This window comes from Sorex araneus, chromosome 4, assembly GCF_027595985.1.
Source record: "Sorex araneus isolate mSorAra2 chromosome 4, mSorAra2.pri, whole genome shotgun sequence".
Lineage (NCBI taxonomy): Eukaryota > Metazoa > Chordata > Mammalia > Eulipotyphla > Soricidae > Sorex > Sorex araneus.
In genome coordinates this window covers 124,656,246-124,678,352 of record NC_073305.1, presented here as the reverse complement: position 1 = coordinate 124,678,352, position 22,107 = coordinate 124,656,246, and the positions used below count along the sequence as shown (strand labels likewise).

Below are 22,107 nucleotides of genomic sequence, written 5' to 3'. Positions count from 1 at the left end.
ACAATATTGTAAACCACAGTGACTCATTTTTTAATGCAGTTTAATTATAAAAAAAGTTAAATGATGCTTCAATTTAATCAGCTTTGCTTCCTCACCAATCTGTGTTCATTTTACTGCTACAATTTATATTTAATCTCAAATCACTCAGAAATATATAGCCGCATTGATCATTTACTAAAATAGACCTTTGACAATAGCACAGCGGTAGGATGTTCATTCGCCTTTCACGCAGCCAACCCGTGTTCCATTCCTCCGCCCCTCTCAGAGAGCCCAGCAAGCTACCAAGAGTATCTAGCCTGCATAACAGAACCTGGAAAGCTACCTGCGGCATATTCGATATGCCAAAAACAGTAACAATAAGTCTCACAATGAGAGATGTTATTGGTGCCCACTCGAACAAATCAATGAGCAATGGGTTGACAGTTGGCAGTGATAGTTCTCATGAGATGTGCATTCTGCAGAATTTTCAAATAATGGAAACCAATGGCAAAACTCTTATCATACTGTTATTGTAGACTTATTTGGGTATTTTTATGTGTGAGAGAGATAAGTACTACTGAAATATGCTTATAAACTCAGTTTCTAAAGTCTCTAAACCCCAGTGATGATTTCAGCTTAAAGTAGACAAATACTAGACATCAAATCACTATTATCACTAAAAGAAGCATTTGTGCATTCTTTATAGACAAAATCTAGATCCAGCTAATGTATTCAAGAAAAATTAAATTCATTAATTCTATTCAAGCCTAAATTTTTATTCTCCTAAGCAAAAAATAAATAAATATGTTGCCTAGGGCCTCCAATTTAATAGAAACTACTTAAATTTCACATATACATATGCTGTTATTTCATGTTGTACACTATAATGCAGATAAAAAATTCAGAATTAATTAAAAATAAAAAGCATAAGGTCAAAACTTTAGATAGAAACATTGTTATTGAGTCAGTTAATCTTATTCTCTTTTAAAACCAGAGTATTTCATGTTTTTGCTTTATTATTGGACTATAGAAACTATTCAGTATGAAATAAATTAATGAAAAAATTGATGCAGAATTTGTGAACTTTATTTGGATAAGAAAGCAGCTGATTTTCTCATATAACTTATCAAACAATGAACTATTGATTATATCAACAGAAGGTATTCAAAATGTTCTGTGAAATAAGAGTAGCTTTGCAAAGCAGTAGTTCTCAATTATGTTTTAAATTAAGGTAGAATATTCTGGTGAACCTCACACATATTTTTATATGACTTAAGAGTGAATTGTCTTCCACATTTTTAAGAGTTCAGATTTTATCTTATATTTCTGTATTCTCATGTGCATTTGTAGATCAATCATATATATAAGAAAATTATCTGCACCGCATGGTGTCTGAAGGAAAAATATGTGACAAAGGCAAGGAAGGAAAATAGAAAGAAGAGACAATGTGTGTGTTACAAGTAAAGAAGAAGATAAAAATATAAATAACATTTTAAATTTCCTTATACCAAATATTTTCACTATCAATCTATACCTTTTGATTAGTATTTCCCCTTTCATTTCTTTTATTATAAGACTGTTATCTGAATCACAGAGTCATCCTGATCTCCTCTTCGTTATTTTCTACTTGGAACCAAATTTCATCTACTAGCTATTTATGGCACATTAAAATTTTGTTCCATGCATTTGGAACAATGTATTTCTTTTCCCTTTGTTTCTCAAACCTAATACTCACATATGCCCTGTTCCCCAATTAGTGAAAGAAGAGGATAACATTAAAAGGAATGATGAGGGAGAGGAACAGACTCAGATGACCTTCCTCATATGTGGGATATAAAGAAATTTCCTAGGGGAATATTGAATGCCCAAAGGCAATAGAAATGAAGAGCAGGAGAACTGGTCTTCTGTAGAAAGCTGGCCACTGGGGCAAGGGTCATGGTAGATAAGGTAGGGTAGGGTACACTAGGTCAATCTTGGAGGAAAATGTGCTTGCCACAGAAGCAGGCTGGGGAATGGGAGAGGAAGTGTAAGTGGGGACATTATAGAGGGTCTGGGACACTGGTGAAGGGATTGATGTTGTGACACACTATACCAGCTACTCAATCACAAATCAATCATACATATCTTTGAAACTTTGTGATTTGCAGTTATTCAATAAAAAATATAAATTTCAAAAAGGAATGATAAAATAACTAGATTTTTCTATCTGGTCTTATCTACTTACATTGCCTTATTGCATTTTAGTTTACAGTAAATTTAAAAAATCATATGACATATGAACGGAGTTAAAAAAGAGGGCAGTAGTTCTAGTACCTTTGTAAAGAAAAAATAGGGGGTGTGGGGGCGAGAAGAGAGGAAGAAATACAGACAACAATCATGGTGACATTACCTGTTTACTGAGACTATACAGGAAATATAAAATTTCAGGCATCTAATAGTTCCGCTGGATTACTAGAATGACTCTACTACTCAACTGTTGGAATCTGTGTGGCTTTATTTCATTGATTCATTACCTGTGATCCTTCAATGTGCATAAAATTAGTAATATTAGCAGTAATTAGTGGTAATTAGTAGTAATAAATACAAGCTAACAGAAATTTTCAGCAGAACTTGGCCTATGCAGTAATAAAGAACTGGTTCCATACCAAGTAAAACTCTGATGTTTAACAATATAGTTAACACTTCACTAACCAGAATGTTCCCAGAATTACAGAAACTCTGTAGTTGTGAGGCTTGAAATAAACTAAAATTTTTAGAATCTTTAAGAGTACTCAGGTGCCCTATTTCTTTTTATTAGACCAGCTTTTGATTAGAGAGAGAGAGAAAAGCAGGCAGATCAACCATAGAGAATGAACTCAGTGGGAAAAAAAAAGATCAAGTCAAAGCAAATGCAAAATTAAGAGAAAACTTGACTTGTTGCATGTTATATGCTAATAACTTACCTGTCCTCTACTACTCATTGTGTTACTCATATTTCTATTGTTATATCTGGGAACTTGAGGACTTTTAATTTTTCATTGTGTTTATTTTATTTATTTATTTTTGCTATAATTTAGATAATATGGTTAACAATAGCATTTGTGGTTATAGTTTTTGTGTACATAGTTACTATACCTTGACCATGAAACAAGTGCTCAGAGCCCTCTGCCACTTGCCGTTCTCCACATCTTGGTAATCTCTATTTGAGCATTAAAGGCTAAGGGTTTGCCATCATTTAATAGTGTCTGTTCCCTTTCTCTATAGCACTGTAGCACTGTTGTCCCATTGTTCATCAATTTGCTTGAGAGGGCACCAGTTACATCTCCATTGTGAAACTTGTTGTTACTGTTTTGAGAATATCGAATATGCCACAGGTAGCTTGCCAGGCTCTGCTGTGTGGGCATGGGTAGCTTGCCAGGCTCTGCCGTGTGGGCAGAATACTCTCGGTAGCTTGCCAGGTTCTTCGATAGGGATGGAGGAATCAAACCTGGGTCGGCCATGTGCAAGGCAATGCCCTACCATTTGTGCTATCGCTCCAGTCCTAGGGAAGCAAAAAAATAGAAGGGTGGGGTAAAAGCATGGCTTATGGGGCGGGGAAGGAGGAAGGTGCACAACAGCTAAAAATGTTCATTTTCAGAATAAAAATTTAGGGTTGGGATTTAGCAATTTGTATTATAATTTAAGTTTATGTGATTACCCCTGTTACAACTTTGAGAAACTCTCCTAAACTGGTAACAATTTAGAAAGTCACTACTATTGATTACCAAATACATATATATGTATATAAAACTATTTAATATATATATAAATAATTTGGGTTCATACAGGGCTTGGGATTGAATCCAAAGTTTCCATATGCAAAGTAAAACACTAGCTCTTGAGCCATCTTCTTGGCCCTAATTACTTAAATAAAAGCTTAGTAATTTTATAAAACCCTGAAGATACAAAAGTTCAAATGAAATCCAGAGGATGACTGTGCATTTTTCTGTTTTTGAAGAATGTAAGAAATGAACTAAAGAGTCAGAGAGATAATATAAGAATTTTTGGGGTACACCTGGCAGTGCTTAAGGCTTACTCCTGGCTGTTCAGCACTGAGTTTACCTTGTATGCACCTGACTTTGGTTAGATCCCTGATCACAGTACCAGAAGTAGCCCCTGAGCACTGTCAGGTATGGCCCTCCTAAAACAAACAGAAAACTATGGGACCAGAGTGATAGTACAGTGGGTAAGGCATTTGCCTTGCATGTGGCCGACCCAAGTTCAATCCTCAGCATCCCATATGTTTCCCAAGAGCCAGCAGAAGTAATTCCTGAGTGCAGAGGCAGGAGTAACCCCTGAACATCGCTGGGTATGAGTCAAAAAGCAAAAATACAGAAAGTTATTTAAAAAAAATCAAAACAAACCTTAATATCTATGCTCTAAGCAATCATCCTATGATACAAACCTTAATTCTTCCCACTTAAAAATGAGAAACAATAGATCTCTCTCCCTCTCTCCCACTCCCTCTCTCCCTCCCTCCCTCCCTCCCTCCCTCCCTCCCTCCCTCCCTCCCTCCCTCCCTCCCTCCCTCCCTCCCTCCCTCCCTCCAACCCCCTCTCTCTCATTGACAGTGCATCATATGTGCTGCCAGGGATCAAACTAGGGTCAGTCACATGTAGGACAAGTGCCTTTCTCTATAGACTATAGATAATGGAATCATCTAATGTTTGTCCTTCCCCCAGTGCATTACCCTACCCCTAGTATCTGCTACCATATTGAGGTGTCTAGAAGACTTCTTATTCTTTAATGAGAAACTTCTCAAAAAGAATTAATTGCCAAAATTATTATGAGTTTAGAATGTGGTTTTGCTCTTCCATTTACAAATATATGCCCCTGCTTTTTTTTTAATTTCTTGGGAAGAAGCTTACTATTCTGTTGCAATCTTCTCTGTGTCCTTGTTTTCAACAATGAATATTCTGAGATGTATTAGAAGAAGGAGTCCTAATGTTTATGTTAAAGCTAAAGTATAAAAAGGAAACTTTAAATTATCTCTAATATTAATAACACTACTGAGATTAAATACATTCATCTTTTTTTGTTCTGCTTCCTGTCTCTGAAACCTAGCTGCACTCAATTCTACTTTTCAAGTTCAGGGGAGTTAAAAAAAAAATCCTACTTAGGCTATCACACAGTACCACTATATTTTTTTCAAGTTTTCTTTGTTGACAAGATATATTATAGAAAATATAAGTAAAACAAAAACATGTTTTTATTATGATAAAGAGTGAAACAACTTAATAAGAAACTCCTGGAGTAAATGGGTTAGCCTTTTCTCACCCTAAAGGATGAGCTGCTAGCTTTCTTGCCCACTAATGAGCTACTTTTGACCCAACTAAAACCATTTCAGGACCCCACTGGTGTCTACTCATTCACAAAGGTCTCCCCAACCCCCATACCATTTCCATCCAATGGGCTGTCTGCCTGATCTGCATGCAATATTGTCCGCCAGCATGAACGATTTACAATAGGCACTTTATTTCTGTAATTTAAAAGGAAAAAGAGAGAGAGAGACAGACACACACACACAACTACTGATGCAAAATATCATTTTTTCCTTTCTAATGGATGAGTAATAGCCTGTAGATTTCTGAAATGCTGTCCAGGGTGCCTGTCAGCGCTGGCAAAATTTCTGACCCAGAGAAATATATTCACAAACAGCCCCTGTGATTATGAGTTACAGGCCCCATTGGAAAATGCTGTTTAGAGAAGTACCGGAGAAATTATAAAACTAGCCTAAATACTTGGCACATAGAATTTACCATTCATACATACAATGTTTCATGAAAGAAAATATATGACATTATATGTTCCAAATTAAATTTAAAACACACACATATATGGATATCGATATGTTATAGAAGTACTCTGCAATGAAGTCCAATTTCAATAGATGCCAAAGGACTAAAATCAGGAAATGGATGTGAATTAGATCAGACTTTGGCACCTATCGAATCCATATTCCCATTAGCCCCAATCCTTGTGCTCCAATTTAACTTGATTCTGAAGATCTTCTTTGTGGTCTGATTTGGAACCTATTACTTCCCTTTTGAGATGAGAACAATAAGGGAGGAGAGAAGGAATATGTGAAGAAAGGTAACAATAATTCCCTTGAATTAAGGGATCATTTTGCTTCATGTTCCCTTTCAGTCCTCCCTGCCCTTGCATAGATCTTGGCAATGGTTGCTGTTCCAGTGCCAATTTAGTGACGGCAGCACTGGGCATCCTGCTCTAGTGGAGAGAAGCAACATAGTGTCTCCAAACAGAAACTGTCAAGTACCAGGAGTGAACACAGGGCTTTTGGAAACTAGGAGTTAAAAAGCAGTGTGATCATTCAAATCAGATCTTTGTTCAACACGGGGGCTTTTCGTAATAGGGTCTGTTCTTGCAGCAGATGCCCCTGGCTAGTGCCCTGGGAAAACTCTGCAACTTAGGCCAAACTTTCCTCTAGCCAGTGTTTCAGAGTGCTGTTCACATCCCAGACTGTGAAAATCATGTCTCTAATAAGTGAAGTCTGTACTTACAAAGGTAGATGCATAAGATTTACTCTCGATTATTTGCATAGGTTGCAGTGAAATTGAGTAATGCAGTGTTTATACAATCACCAAACACATAGAAAGTTTCTTGGATAAAAATCAGTTAAAGTGACAGTTTGGCATCCTGTGGGAAAAACATCTGGTTGGTTGACTGTCTGCAGTTTCATTTATGAATCAGTACATATACAGAGATAATCAGAGATTAATTTTATGACATTATCTGTACTTATTTGTACTTCATTTTTAAATGTAGACAAATATTCAAGTGTGACTGGGGCTGGTATAGTAATGACTTTGCCTGGGAAGTAAATCATGTACATATGAATAGGATAAATCATATAAAGAGTCATTTATGTCTTATTTACAGTCTGCAGAGTACTTCTGTAGGTATTATGTCGGTTGGTTCTCATAATAACCATGCAAGATAGACAGAAAAAGAACTCTCAAATTCAACATTAAAGAAACTTATGTCAAAAAATGACCAGAATCCAAGTAAAAAAAAAAAGTGTCCTTTTTTTGCATATTTTGTTTTTGTTTTTGGCCACACCCAGAAATGCTCTACCCTTGTTCCTGGCTACGCTAGAGCAGAGGTTGTGCAGGGTGTAAGGGTAAGGTGTGTATGCAGTGCCAGGGATCAAAAGACAGTCTGCTCTGTGAAAGGTAAGAAAATTAACCTCTGTACTTTCTCTGGCCCCGCTAACTTTTCAAATAACAGAACTTTATTCCAGGTCATCTGAATCTAATTCTGATTTTTTTCTACTTATGAGGAATAGAGAAGTATATAAAATTTAAAGAAGAGTATGTTAGACAGGATTGTTACTTTTGGTTCATAAGTTCAAGAGCAAGAAGGCATCAAATGTCAAATGCTTCCTCACAATTCAGAGTCTGTTCTAGAATGTCAATGGTACACATTAACGTAAGCATGCATGGTTCTTTCTCTGTGTGATCATGTTCTGCACATATTGATCAGTATTCACATGGCTTAAGTGGTTAAACACTGTGTTGGTAGGTCTGGTCTTACACACTTTGTCACTTTAAACTTGGCCTGCAACAGTATAAATTTCTTAACTTCCACTATTCCTTCTTATTCTTTAATAAGATACACAGCAGAGGTAAATAAAGATATTTCTAGAAGGGAACAACTCCATCAGCATTTTTATCATACCTGGATAAAGACAATTTTCCTCTTTACCATCACTGAAGCTAGAATTTGAATTCTCTATTTTTTGCATTTGAAAACAAATGTAGAACATATCTTTATTTTAATGTGTTTAACAACATTTGAATGGGCCTTCCATTTTTAAAAGCTGCAAAATATTCAACATCCTTATATTTTAAGGCATAGTATTTATATGGTATTCTAAACATAGTGTGCAACTCAGTCAAAATGAAAATGTAGTTTGTTATTAGCCTATAACTTTTCCTAACATGTAAATTTAAAATTCAGAAAATTAACCTTACATACATCTGTGCGCAGAGGAGGTAAAGGGAGTACCTGTACATTACTGAAATAAGAAGATAATATAGAATAGGAATGCCATGAATCATGGTCAGTTATACTAGCTTGATTTTTAAAATTCCTGCTACTTTATTAACACTTGAGGAGTAAAACAACAAACAAAACTAAAGATTGATGCAAAAAAGGGGGGAATGGATTCTTCCCTAAACATTCCATCTTTTCATCCCACACTGACTGGAAAACGGCTTGATGTTTCTGAAACGAAGCAGTGTATTTGCATTTCGCTATATTAGAAGTGCATTTGTAAGACAAGCTCCAAATTTTTGCCATTCATGATTCCTGGTCACGGGGTGATATTCTTCAGTGACACAATCGTCAATGTGTATGAGCCAAAGGATCATTTCTCATCCAGGGCACACGACATAGTTAAGGCGCAGCTGAAACGACCCCTCCCACACCCTCCACTTCAACAACAGCAGCTCATTACCAGGAGCACGTTGCAGAGGGCGGTGCGAGCTTAAAAAAAAAAAAATCAATCTGATTGCCTGTATAGCTCTGCAAAATCATTGCATGGGGAGAAAAAAAGAAAAAAACAGGAAAAAAAAAAAGTAACGTCGCAGAGGAAGGAGAAAAGGGCCTGGGAGGGTAAAAAAGAGCAGGAATGAGGACATCAGCCTTCACAGGCCCATAAGGACTGAAGTTTAATGGCTGAGTGCTTGTTTTGAACTGTGACCTGAGGTTTGGCTGGGCACTAACGGTGGCATGCCTCATCAGCCACTGTCATAGCCACCCCAGGGTATACCTCCAGCAGGGAGTCAGCTCCATATCCTGAATTCTCAACTACCAGCTACCCACTGCCTCCTCCGCACGCACTGCTGAGACCCTGCCGAGAAATCAGCATGCAACCCAAGGAAGCATCCTTTCCTCTGGAATAAAAATTAATATTACTTGTCATATTTCATGTCTGAGCTCTTTTCATGCTTTATCCTCTGGTAATGAGGGCTAAATTACCAATATTAGTAGATTTTCATGGCTAGCACAGAAAGAGCTGTTACCAGAATAAATGTTTGCCTTGCTTCTGTTGGACACAGGCTCTGCTAATGCAGCTTTGCTAATTATTTCTAAATAGGCAATAATCTGCATCCCCTAGTGCTGGATAGTGGATTGGCCACGTACCTGCTATTTCCCTTATTTACATGTTTTACAACTTTATCAACTACACTAATTACACTCTGAGCACTGTTTAAAATTTTCTGTTAATAGAGATACAATGATGCACCAGAGGATGTGTATTTATGCCATAATTACGCCTCTGTTCCTACGATGCAGTCTCCAATTAGCTGTCTACGGTGGCACAAGCAGCTGCCTGATATTCTAAAGCAGTGAAACATCTGCACGGCGGATGATACGCTCACATGGATTTTTTTTTAAGCCTAGAAATTTACACCCAAGGGAGTGCAGACAAATAGGAGCCTGTCATGTGTAGGGATGATTAGAAATCCTCACCATGGCAACATTGGAGCAGCCATGTCACAGAGTGAGGGGACACATGTCTAGATGAAGGCGCTAAAAACATTTGCCATTTTTTTTAAGCTTCAGTCTTCCAAACTTCCCTCCCTCCCCTTTCTCTTTTTCATATTCTTCTCTTTGCATCTAAAGCCAACCAAAACAGCAGGTGAAAAGGCCAAAGTCTGCAGCCATGCAAGGCATATGACACACGGGATTTAGTGTTAGGAAAAACAGTGCACAATCAGAAATGCTAGGCCCAGGAAATAAGCAGGGCCAAGGAAGGGGGTGTGTGTGTTTTGTTTAAAAAATATTGTAATTATTATTTTTTAGTGGTGGGCTGTGTTAAGTGCAAGAGGCAAGATAGAAAATAAATATTAGAGAGACTATAACAGTTGAGGTACCTTATTCAAAAGATGACACCTAATTTAAAATTTCCTTTTAACCCTCATTAACAGTTACAATTTCTGCATGAACAGTTGGCTAGCACACATTAGTGAGAGTAGGGGAAGGCACACAAATGTCTTCTAGTCTGATATTGAATATATTTCTTAATGGCTGCATTTTGATAGGCTTTCCTGCAAAAAAGACAGTGCAAGGTTGTTTTTAACCACACATAAAAGGGCATTAAACTCTATGTGGGAAAATGTAGGAAATGCAAAAATGCAAAAACGCACCATCATGTTTTCTATAATTACTGATTTGTATGCTATACAATCTTTTTTTTTTGTTAGACATAACATTGTAATTTGACTACAATTCAGCTATATTGGCTTCAAAGATGCATTTCTGGTATTCTTTGCTCTATTGTATTGCCTTTATCCCTATATGAAAACATTGAAGTTTAAGTTATTCATTTAAAATTGCTTTTTCAAATAATTATTTTATCAGATGGTCATGGCAACACTTCAAAATTAATAACAAAGACTTGTTTAAAGGTATTTAATTAGCAGAGAGCTGAGAGGTGAAGGGGCCTACTACTAGTGAAATAATTAGAGGGAAAATGCTTTAATATGAAGAGTAATTATAGGTAGGAGCAAAACCGTAACATATGTGTTAAATTATAAGAGTACCACAAGCAATGTGAACTGCATAAAGGATCAAACCTCATCATTTGAAATCAGTGCTTATTCTGGGATAGCAGTATACTGATGAGAAGGCACTAGTATATATCTATTCCTCTGTTACTTAACGTCTTTTTACATGCTACCATAGGATTTATAAGATATGGACATCTCTAAGGAAAAAAAATCCTCAAAGTGCACAATGAAAACATATTCAATTCATCCCCTTAAAAGGAATATAATATTAGGAAATGCTCTAATTATTAAACCATATACAATAGCCTTGGTTACATTAATTAATTGCATATATGTGTATATATATATATAATATATATATATACATGTTTGTAGATAAACCACAGATTGGAAATGCTTTCAAATTAACTGCATACTCCATGACTATAGTGTGAAACCTAAAAGTTCAAGAAGTATACTTTATAGTCAGGGTTTTATAGTTCCTCAATATGTTTAAAATAACCACACAAAACTCTAATACAATTTAAAAAGAAAATATCACCTTAAATTAACAGAATACATTTGTGTTGTCCTCGATTAATGGCAGAAAAGTCTCCCCGCCTACTTCTAATTTCCCAACACTCTGCCATCATCGGGCATATAAAGATCAATATCTTGGCCACCCCCTCAGGTGCCTGGCTTTTATCAGACTATGCCACTAACCTACAGTGTTTACCAATGAAATCATACAATGTTATGTTAACAGGGAAAATGTCTTTCCTCTACTTAACACTTTAGGTAACATGGGACTTTGTCACTTACTCATTTTCAAAACAGAAGCTGAGAGTTGCCTTCATTTCCCCTCCTCTAGCAAGTGAATTCTGAGTGCAGTTAGCTAGAAGCTACATAAACAATTCTTGTCATGGTTCTGTTCTGTGGGTCTCCCTGTCTCTCGCATACCATATTTTGTACAGCCTTATATTAGAGAAGTATGAGACTGAAGATCCACCATCCACCACATCTGTCAGCATAAGGACAGAGTTTATCTGATAAACAAGTCATTTTTGGAAACTGCAGATGCTCCCACTGTGAAGTATTAAATGTGGCCCCGCTAAGATACATAGAATGGGGTTCCGGTTGACTGAACGCGGGCTGATAAGCTCTGCACAGCTCAGAATGCTGTTTGCCCACATACTAATGTTAAACAAAAGAACCGCAGACTGCAGAGAAAGGATGCGGGTCAGACCAGTAAATTGCTTAAACCCTTAGGCAGTCTCCTGAAAAGAAAAGGCATGAAAGAAGCTGATATGAGCTTTTATGCAGAATTGTTCTGTTTATTATCCCTGTTAAGAAAATGATGGCAAGTGTCTTGTTAAACTCTATATTCCCAATAAGACAAGGGACTCTTTCTAAACAATATGTAATGTGCCATTGGTCATCACTTGATAAACCTTGCTTCTGTATTATTTGTACATTATAAATGCCATGAAGGACAACACTAAAGCAGTAAACATGATAACCATAAATGCTATGAAATTTGTATCTTTGTGTTACCCTACCTGATTTGTCACTGGACATTCCAAGTTCATAAGAAACTATCACGGCAGAATGCATTTTGTATACAAATCACAATCTCCCCCTTAAAACTTTGTTCATTTTCAATTATGATGATTCAGTATCCAATGGATTTCTGAGACAATGAATGATAAGATCAGAATAAAATATGTCAGGGTGGCAACATATAAACTTACTGTAAATAGCACAGGTATGATTTTTGCAGTAAAATTCTCCAGTGGAAAATATGAGAGTCAAAATTGAATCCCCCCTCGTGTTAGGAGTTGGAGCTGGTGGGAAGGAGGGGGGTGATTCTTGAGTCCGCTAGACTTTCAATACTTCCCCTTCGTGCAGACCCTCATCAAGCAGCATCTTTTTTGAAAGCAGGTTTTTCTTGTCCTCAGACTCCTCTCTTCTCCCTCCCCTCCTACAGAGACAGTCCTATTCTGATTCATGTATTGGGACAAAGGAAATGAGGAAAGATCCCAAGGCTTAAGGAAAATCTGATGAGAGAAACCTAACAGATAAGCAATCCATTCCATCCACATCACAAAAGCAAGAAAAGATTTGGCAATCAAAGGGCCACTGTACAGGAGGAAGGAATAAAACAACATGATGTAAAGACAGAATAAAGAAAAACACACACAGGCAATTGTGGCAACAATAAAAAATTAAAAATTACCCTTTGCTTAAAAGTAGTAAAACATGTCATTGAGTACTACTTTGACATTTCCCTGCGGCTTTTCTCAACAGGCAACAAATGAAAACAATCTTGAAACCCTTCTGCTAAAGGCTCAGTGTAAGAGGCCTGTCCATACATTGTCATTGGATAATCTTACAATCAAGGTCAGGCTTAACCTGTTTATGCCTGAGGAGCAACAGGTTTTTTTTTTTTTTAAACATAAAATATGCAGCTCTGGACCCACACATTTTAAAACAAACACAAAAATGTAAGGCTCACACAAACATGATGTTTAGTATCAGACTCAAATTTTAGAGGAAAATTAAATGCAATAATTGTCTTGCCAGGGACAGAGAAGCTGTGAAACACTTTAAAACCAATTTTCAAAGTAGTAACAAAGGTAACCCGAGCAATAAGAGGAAGATGGAAAGGAAATGGCTGGTCTGGCCTGCCTGGGTCAGTGTGGCCAGAAATTAGGAGATTCAGGGAAACCTGTCAGGGTCAGTTCAGTTAAGGACAGATACAGAGGAAAAGGGAGGTTCGCAGAAGTGAAAAACATTCAACTCTGTAGTTCAACAAAAATAATAGCAACAAAATTTCATGTACCAGATTCTGACACTGTGACATTGCAACTCTAGTGAATGGTCCGTGGAGGGAGCTGTTGACACAAGTTCCTGGGTGGAGATAAAATGACACCATTACATCCATCTGAAAAGAAAGAAACGGAAGAGAACTTAACTACACAACACATTTGAAATGATTTGGCAGAAAGAACTTTCCTCAAAGTTACAAATCTGCTCTCCAAGGGTGCTGCCTAATGTAGATTCCCTCCCAGGCACCTCCCGGAGCCCTCATGGATCACAGCCCAGTGTCACAGCTTCTGTCTCTCCAGAGCAGAGGCAGATATTCTCCAGATCACAGGAATAAACCTACCACTCCAAAGGAAAAAAACTCTGAGAAGGGCTAAAAGGAATTGAGTTAACCCCTGCAATGCCAGCAAAATTATTAGGCAAATACTTCCTGTGGACGGCGCACCAGGTAAATAGGCTTGTGGGACACCTTCATCACAAAGGTGACTTTCATGCTTTTAGAAGGGCAGTGTCTGAGGGAGGGGTTTCTTTTCAGAGAATGGTTTGACTTCAGAATTACACAAAGGGGACAGCAGTTCAAATATGTTTTATTTCACATATTTTTCCTTTTCAGAGTAACTTTTTTTGGTCTTTTAACTTTTGATGCAAAGGCATTGGTGATTTGATAATGGCTAGACTATATATTTAGACTGAGGAGGATACCTGTATGAGATTAATTCCCCAAAACTTTACCCACCTAATTTGGAGGATCCCTCAGGGCTTACTATTTGCCTAAAGAGTGTTAGAGAGAGGACAGAGCTGTAGTAAAGTGAGAGGGTAGGGCAATGGCCTTGCTTGTGGCCGACAGGAGTTGGACCTTAGCATTCCTTATGGTCTTCTGAGCTCACCAGGAGTTATCCCTAACTGCAGAGCCAGAAGGATGCCCTGAGCATGGTCAGATGTGCCCTCCACCAACACTGCCCTATACCCTCTCTCCCCCAATAAAAATTAAAAGAGTGTCAGATAACAGGATTCTCAGAGTAGCCTGATGGTGGCTCCCTTTTGCTCCATCCCATCTGAGGAAGACCAATAGTAAGAACATGCTAGAATGGCAAACTCTGAAAGCAATAGTGATAACATTGATTTACAAAAGGAGGTCCTGCTCTTTTTTTCCGCAGGGCCATCTGGTAGTGCAGCCCTGACTAGTTTAGTGCTCTGGCCTCAGTCAGGCTGGGAACTACTAGGTCATATCCTGTGAGATAGGGCACCCTGTGTCAGGATCAACTCAAGGCCTCACACAGGACCCTTTGAGCCATATTCCTGGTGCTCAGTTTTTGGTTTATTTGTTTTCAGTTGCAGACTTCCTCCTGTTTGCATGAGTTTGTGTGGGTGTATGTGAGTATGTGTGTGTGGTATGTGTGTAAGCCTGTGGGTGTGTGTAGGTGGAGGGGTAGGGTAAAGAGCTAGCTCAACAGGAATATTTTGTAACTTGTTAAACTTCAATTGTTTTTATATTGTTTTGGAAAATAAAACAGTATTTTTTTTAACACTGCATGTATACTTCCTTTTACAAAACTTCACAAAAAGTTACTGATCTCAAGTTAAAAAATCGTTTTGAGTATAAATATGAATTGAAATGAGAAATTATAATCTTCAACTTTTCAATATATATCTAATTTGCAATCATATCCAGCTATGATCACAAATAATTTCTCTTACTCATAAAATTATGTGTATATTTGAGATGTAAAATATGAATCAGCATGCATATAAAATTTCATATTAAATCTATCTTTGACAACACTTATTGTTGGAGAGACAGTGGGGAAAACATACTGGGGAATTCTTTTTCATGTAATTTTGGTAAAACTGAATGAAAAGATAAGGATCCTATATGAGAGGTCAAGGATGATCTTGATTTGATATTTTCCTTGACCTGTAATGTCTGAGTTATTTAATAATCTACGGAAAATTTTGGACAGAAATCATGATTAACATCAAGTTATTAAATAGGCACATTATGGAAAAATTTAATGACCACTCATTTATGATTTAATTAATTAATAGCTATGTTTTTATTCTATTAATCTTTTTTAGTAGTTCATACATTTTATCGAATAACTGCAAGCTTTGGAATAATTCCTAAGGATCACCATTAATGTATAATCTAATGTTAGTCCTCAAAAACATGGTTCCTATGTGTTATCCATTGCATTGCATTAATAATCTACATGTTGATCTAATTCTTTACTTTTAAAAAGTAATATTATTTTCAGTTTGGTTTTCTTCTATCTGAAATGCATAGGTTAAATTAAATTCTACTATATGTGTGCATGTGTATAAATATACATGTGTTACATATACATTTATATGTTTTATAGAATAACTTCCATGTATATATATTCCATATAAAAATATATGGAAATGTTTGGTCATTTTCTATTAATGTGAATATACTCTAATACTAATTTTATTGGTAGAATCACATAAATATGAGCACCTTTATTAGAATTCAAGACAGTCTAACTTGAAATTTCGCTTCCATAACTTTGTACATTATTATGCTTGAGTCTTGGGAAACAGTGATATCTCTACCTTTCCTATCCAGATTTCCCCTTTTGATATGAACATTAAAAATGCTTTTACTCTCCCCTTCCCTTCCTTAGGCTGTTGTAGTAATAAACAGGGGTTGTATATTCTCAGTTGTGGAGCATCAGAGATCACACTCTTGCTCTATCACGGCTCATGCATGTGTGAGGTCAAACTCTGGGCCTCATATCTTCAATCAGGTATTCCATTCCTTCCTGGATGTAGCCATGTTTACTTCTAACCTACTAGACCTGCCAGGAATCTGTTTCCTCATCTATAAAATGGTTATATTAGTACCGAACACATAAGGTTGATGAGAATAAACTAATTATTTAATGTGACTAAACATATGGTCAATTTTAAATTCTAGTAATGAAATTCTAGTAATTAAGAATTTTGTACTGAATTAATTTCATATTTTTATTTTACTTATAATAGCTCTTGGTTAAAAAAAATGGGGGCCAAAAAAAGAAATCATGCATATGCACGCACCTAACATTGTTATTTTTGAAGTGAAAGTTTTAAAAGTTGGCTGGAAAAAAACACAAAAGAGTCACTGAATAAATATTTGTGGAATACCTTCAATTTCTTCTCAATAGAAAATTCTATTTCTCAGTGTGCTGCTCTGCAGAGCTAATGGGAACTTACCTCCAGATAATCTTCAGCACTCACTGGCATACTTGGAATTTATGATAGCCTAATTTATACATCTCTTACTTGGTTTATAGATTTACCATACAAATAGTTACCTTTGGGAATTTAGGAAAAGCACTGTTGACAACCACCCTCTAAGTACGGATGAAGTAAATCTAGATTCTCTCCAGCAACAAGGACATGTAGTCAATCTATAGGTGTCATTCTAATAGTGGGTGATCAAATTAATCACAAAGTTAAATTAACCACAAAGTTAAGAACTTGTAGGATTATTTGCATACTTAATTAATCACATACTTAATGTTTAAAGCATATTCTGGAAAGTCTTTTATTATAAAAAATAAAATCAAATTTCAAGCAAATTCCTGACTGATTTTAAACAAATAAAATATAACCTATTATATAGTATGAGTAACATCTTTGCACTACTGAAATTGTTTTCTGCAATCACTGTCACTGTGACTGTCACTGTCATCCCATTGCTCATTGATTTGCTCGAGCAGGCACCAGTAATGTCTCCATTGTGAGACTTGTTGTAGCAGAGACCTCTAAAGTTTTCTTAGATTAGTATGGTAATATTGACACACTTATGCATAGAAAATTTTGTTGAATCCACCTAATCAGGGAAGTAGCCTGTAATTTTTTAGAGAATTTTAGGTGTACAAAAGTTTGACATTAATACTGATTTTTGCCTGCATTTAAAAATGAGAACTATTATTACAGAGTACTAAAAAGACTTATCTTCCCTCATTTACACAACTTCTGAACTGGTACCATAAAATTCTTTTGCAGCAGTTATGATGCAACAGAATCTTTCTGGCCAGATGAGGGTAACAAAATCAACTCAGGATTGTTGCAATAGCTCTTCTACTGGGATACAAGATCATCTTGCCATCAAATGTGACCTGACACACTCAACAACAGTTGATATATGTGCAGTAGTTACTAAGGCTAAACTCTTGATCAATATGTCAGATTTCTAAAGCGATTGCAACAAAGTAGACTCTGGATTATGAGGGAGCTGAATGCACAAAAGCAATGGAAGGGTAAGTCAGGCAGGACTGCCTGCATTTTGCATGTCAAAGGACAGAAAGCATGATGCTAGATCCATAAATGCTCCCAGCACTTTGGAAGGCAGTAGTCTGTGGATCACTTGGTGGACTAAAAATGTTTAACGTTACAAGTTAATTATTAGTAAGAAGAATAAGAGAAGAGAAGAGGAGCTTGAGCACACAGAGTTCTATAAACGTGGTAATTCTGCCCAGGCCTGTGACTTGCTCAGACCTCACCTAAGCATCTATTAACATGATAATGCTCATTAATCCCGCCAAACACAACTCATCTGTCATCCTCAGTGGCAACCCATCTGTGTGCATGTTGAGGAGGGAAATTCACAGTCTTAGCTGTCGGGGGATTAGCTTCAGAGGAAAGGCTGATTTTACGTAATTCTTTGCTAGGAAAGCACTCATTTATTTGCATTTATTGAAGCACCTATTTACTTTTCAGCTTTCATCATCTCACCAACATCTTAAGCAAAAGCTAAGCAGAGGATGGATAAAATGGCAATGAAAACATCTCAGGGCAATCAAGCTGAAGCCTAATTTAGTTCTCTCTCAAAGTTTGTGATATTTACTCATATCTTCACTGATCTCAGAAACCCTATCTGTTAAAGCAAAAAGAAAAATACATACAAATTATGTATCTTTAAGTATTGTTCATTAGGCTGCTATGCTCTTCTATATTGCTTTTATATAAATGATGTAAAATTGACAAAATCCATGTATGTTTTATTATATAGTCTTCGTTGTGTGAACAAAAAAGAGAAATGAGTCCTCTAGAAGAGATAAGATACTTTTCTCCCCCTACTTATTTAAAGACAAATACAGTGATTTCTTTTCTTGCCATGAAGCCTCACCAGTGGTTGAATTTGTCTATTCTTTGAACTACCTCTACTTTGAACAAATTACTTGTATATCATGATAAAAATATAAAATCCCGTTAAATGTAACCTAAAAAAATATTAGCAGCACAGCCAAGGAAAACACAGACACAGACACACACACACACACACACACGCACACGCACACGCACACGCACATGCACACGCACACACATTACAATGTCTGAGAGAAAAACCACCTTCCAATTTGTCAAGTTCAGTGAAAATAAAACCGAGTCTCAAGGCATCATGAATGGTTGGTTGACGTAATTGTTCACTTTTCAATGTGCTATCTTGGACTATCCAGCAATGATCTGCTGTGATAAGAAAAATATGAAAATGACCATTTAAAATAAGTCATCACCATCAAAATGTAACCAATTTGGCTTTTTGATTTGTCATATCTATTGGCTAGCAAGCTTATCCAAAATATTATCTTGTTTTATAATTTTTGCTATCACAAAGGTGGAAAATCTCACTTACTTTTTTGTTCCTTGTCTAGAGTATTCTAAATGTGTGTTGTATGATGTTAAAAGATCTAGCTTGCACAAAGTGTTCTATTACACAATACATTTAGTAAAAATTGGGCTTAAAAAAGTGAACCAAGTTAATTCGTGATAGGACTTCTTAATGAATTTTATGTAAGTATTAGTAGGAAAAGATGAGTAAGTTATTTTGCATTTTAAACTGTTTCCTCACCTGTAAAGTAGGAGAAAAAATAGAACCTTAAGCCAATTAATACAAAGCACAGATAAGCACTTAATCAAGTTAGCTAATATGATTAGCATGTATTTTTCAAAGATATTTAGAAAACTGTGGTTTCCTCAAGTACTATTAATTGGAATTACATTTGCAGTACCCCCTCTTAGATCACCACCCTATACTGACTGGAAAACAAATCTATTAGAGATTGTTCCAACAACCAAACCCTCCATATAAAAAAAAGCTAACAGCATGAATTATTTAAAAGTCCATATTAAAGAAAGAATTAAAATTAAAGCCAATGATTTATATATTTGTTTATTCTTTGTTGTTGCCTGTTTGTTTTGGGACCCCACCTGAGAGTACTCAAGGATTACTTCTGGCTCTGTGCTCAGGGTCACTCCTGGTGGTATAAAATCAGTATATTTAAGGAAAAAGGATTGAATTGTAAAAATTGTTACATGAAAACTTCTTTCTCAATACCTTAGTACTGAACATTCATCACAACCTGTCCATCACACCTGGAAAATGAAACAGATGTTGAGAAGCTGACACAGTAAAGTGCACATTACTATTTAGCTTTTGTTTTCTTTTTCCTTCCTTCCAAGATGCACTAATGAAAATGACACAGAAATCTGTGTATGGCAGCACTTCTGAAAAAGAGCATCTATGCAAATAGAGCATGAAGGAAGCATGAAAGAATCTAGCAAGCTCCATTTGGGTCTTTAGACCTAATAGCCCAGATTTGGCCCTCAGATGTGCATGCATGCACAAGGTGATACTGAATTTGACCGAAGCTATGCAAATAATCCAAAAGCAAAATGAGTGTGATGCTTGGTGCCTAAAGTGTTGGAACTGCAATTTCCAAATGAGATTGTCATAGAAAAGCTGCCCAGGCACAGAGGAAATGTCCTGTTTCATTCTCAGTGAGATCAGAGTGACATTTTAAAAAGAAGGAAATGTTTTGAACTTTAAAGTTTGTTTGTTTGTTTTTTCATCCTCAGGGAGCTAATAACCCATATGTGTTTTTTCAAATTTATTTAAATTCATTGAAAGTAAATTTTGTGAAATAAAATGTACTTCCTTTTAATCATTTAAAAACATATGGGTTTTTATGACCTATCAAAGTCAGTAAAAGATTTAAAACTTCCATATGTGTATAGAACTTCAGCTCCCCCAACATGAACACAGCATTTACTTGGACATGCAATGGTGAAATCACTAAAATAAATGTACTTGCTGCACTCAATTAAACATTGTATTGTACACGTGTGTTTATTCGATTGTGTGACGATACAGTGATTGAAACACACATGCTTAGCACATTTGTCTCAATCTGTAGTAAACTTATTTAAATGTACAATCAATCATAGTCTTCTTTTTTTTCAGTTTTTCCTTTGTATTTCTAGAGAGTAATAAATATAAACCACTGTGTACTTGGTATGACATGGTGAAGAGAAGCAAAACACATTACATAGGCAATATAAAATTGGAAATTTCAGGGAAAACTGTTCAACTGGCTGGTTGAATAAGCATCAACTATCCAGTTGAATAGGATAAAAGTTTTATATGCTGAACTCCTCTTGTCAACAAATGATTGTATGGTAATAATAATAAACATTTTATAGTTACTATGGACTGGAGCGATAGCACAGAGGGTAGGGCATTTGCCTTGCAAGCAGCCACCCTGGGTTTGATTCCTCTGACCCTCTTGGAGAGTCTGGCAAGCTACCAAGAGTATCCCGCCCACATGGGAGAGCTTGGCAAGTTACCTGTGGCATATTCAATATGCCAAAAAACAGTAACAAGTCTCACAATGGAAACATTACTGGTGCCCACTTGAGCAAATCGATGAATAACTGGATGACAGTACTACAGTGCTAACAAAATTATGTGAAGTAAAATATAACAAAATTATTGCTTTATATTTGAGTAAATTTTATTGAATAATTTTCTATATGATTATAATCATGCTTATTATTGGACCCATTATATTAATATATTATCTGAGTTTGTTGCAACTCATTTTTCTGCCTGTTATACCTATGACATTTTGCTTACAGTATGTCACGGAGTATATTAAAGAGTAATAATATATTTAGTAGATCTTTACCTGTGGTTTTATAGTCTATTCTATATAATCTGCACTGATTAAGTAAACAGTGTGTAGGTTGTTTTTGTCTGCTTGTCTTTGTTTTTGCTGGACAGGCACACCTGATGGTTCTCAGCATACCTTGAAATGTTGAAAACCCTGCCTTAAAATTCTGGTGTTCCCAGCACAAAAAAATTGTTTTGTTTCGTTTCTAGCCATAGAAAATGGTGCTCAGGGCTGACTCCTGGTGCTCTGTACTCAGGGATCACTCTGGGCTGAGTTCAGGGAGCTAACCATATGCGGTACTAGGGATCAAGCCAAGATTGGCTACATGTAGAATAAGCACCTTAATCCTTGCACTTTTTTTTCCCCCCAGTGCTAAGCACAGTTTTTAATAGTGCTATGTTTTCTAAGCATAAAGAAAATCTATGGGGATCAGAAAATTATATTTCATAAAAGACTCTCCCTTAACTTTACCAAATAAGTTTTGTGCTTTGCAAGGCAGTAAATTGTAGATATTCAAATATACAGCTGTGTGAACACAAAATGGGCAGCATCGCTCTATCTCTCTCCTGCCACCTGAGCCTGAGTTTGGTAGTCTCACACCGCTTTCCCCACCCCGGGGAGGTGGATGGCGATGGGCAGGCAAAAGAAGGAACAGAACGAGGGCCGGGCCAGGCTGGCCGGTCTCAGTTGCAGTTTATTCCAATCCCATCTCCATTCTCCTCTGATTCTCGTCCTGCTTCTCCTTCCCCCATGCTACTTCATTCTCCTTCTCTATCTCTCATCAATTTCCTTCTGCCTCTCTCATT

General features: G+C 36.5%; 1 long non-coding RNA gene across 1 annotated transcript in view; it reads right to left on the bottom strand.

Moving 5' to 3' along the window:
* The window catches only part of LOC129404171 (uncharacterized), a 64,096-nt gene that overhangs the window by 23,426 nt on the left and 18,563 nt on the right, over window positions 1-22,107 (bottom strand). The window contains exon 3 of the long non-coding RNA XR_008629706.1: window positions 13,357-13,458. This is a non-coding gene — a long non-coding RNA (uncharacterized LOC129404171). The remainder of the gene's footprint in view (window positions 1-13,356; window positions 13,459-22,107) is intronic.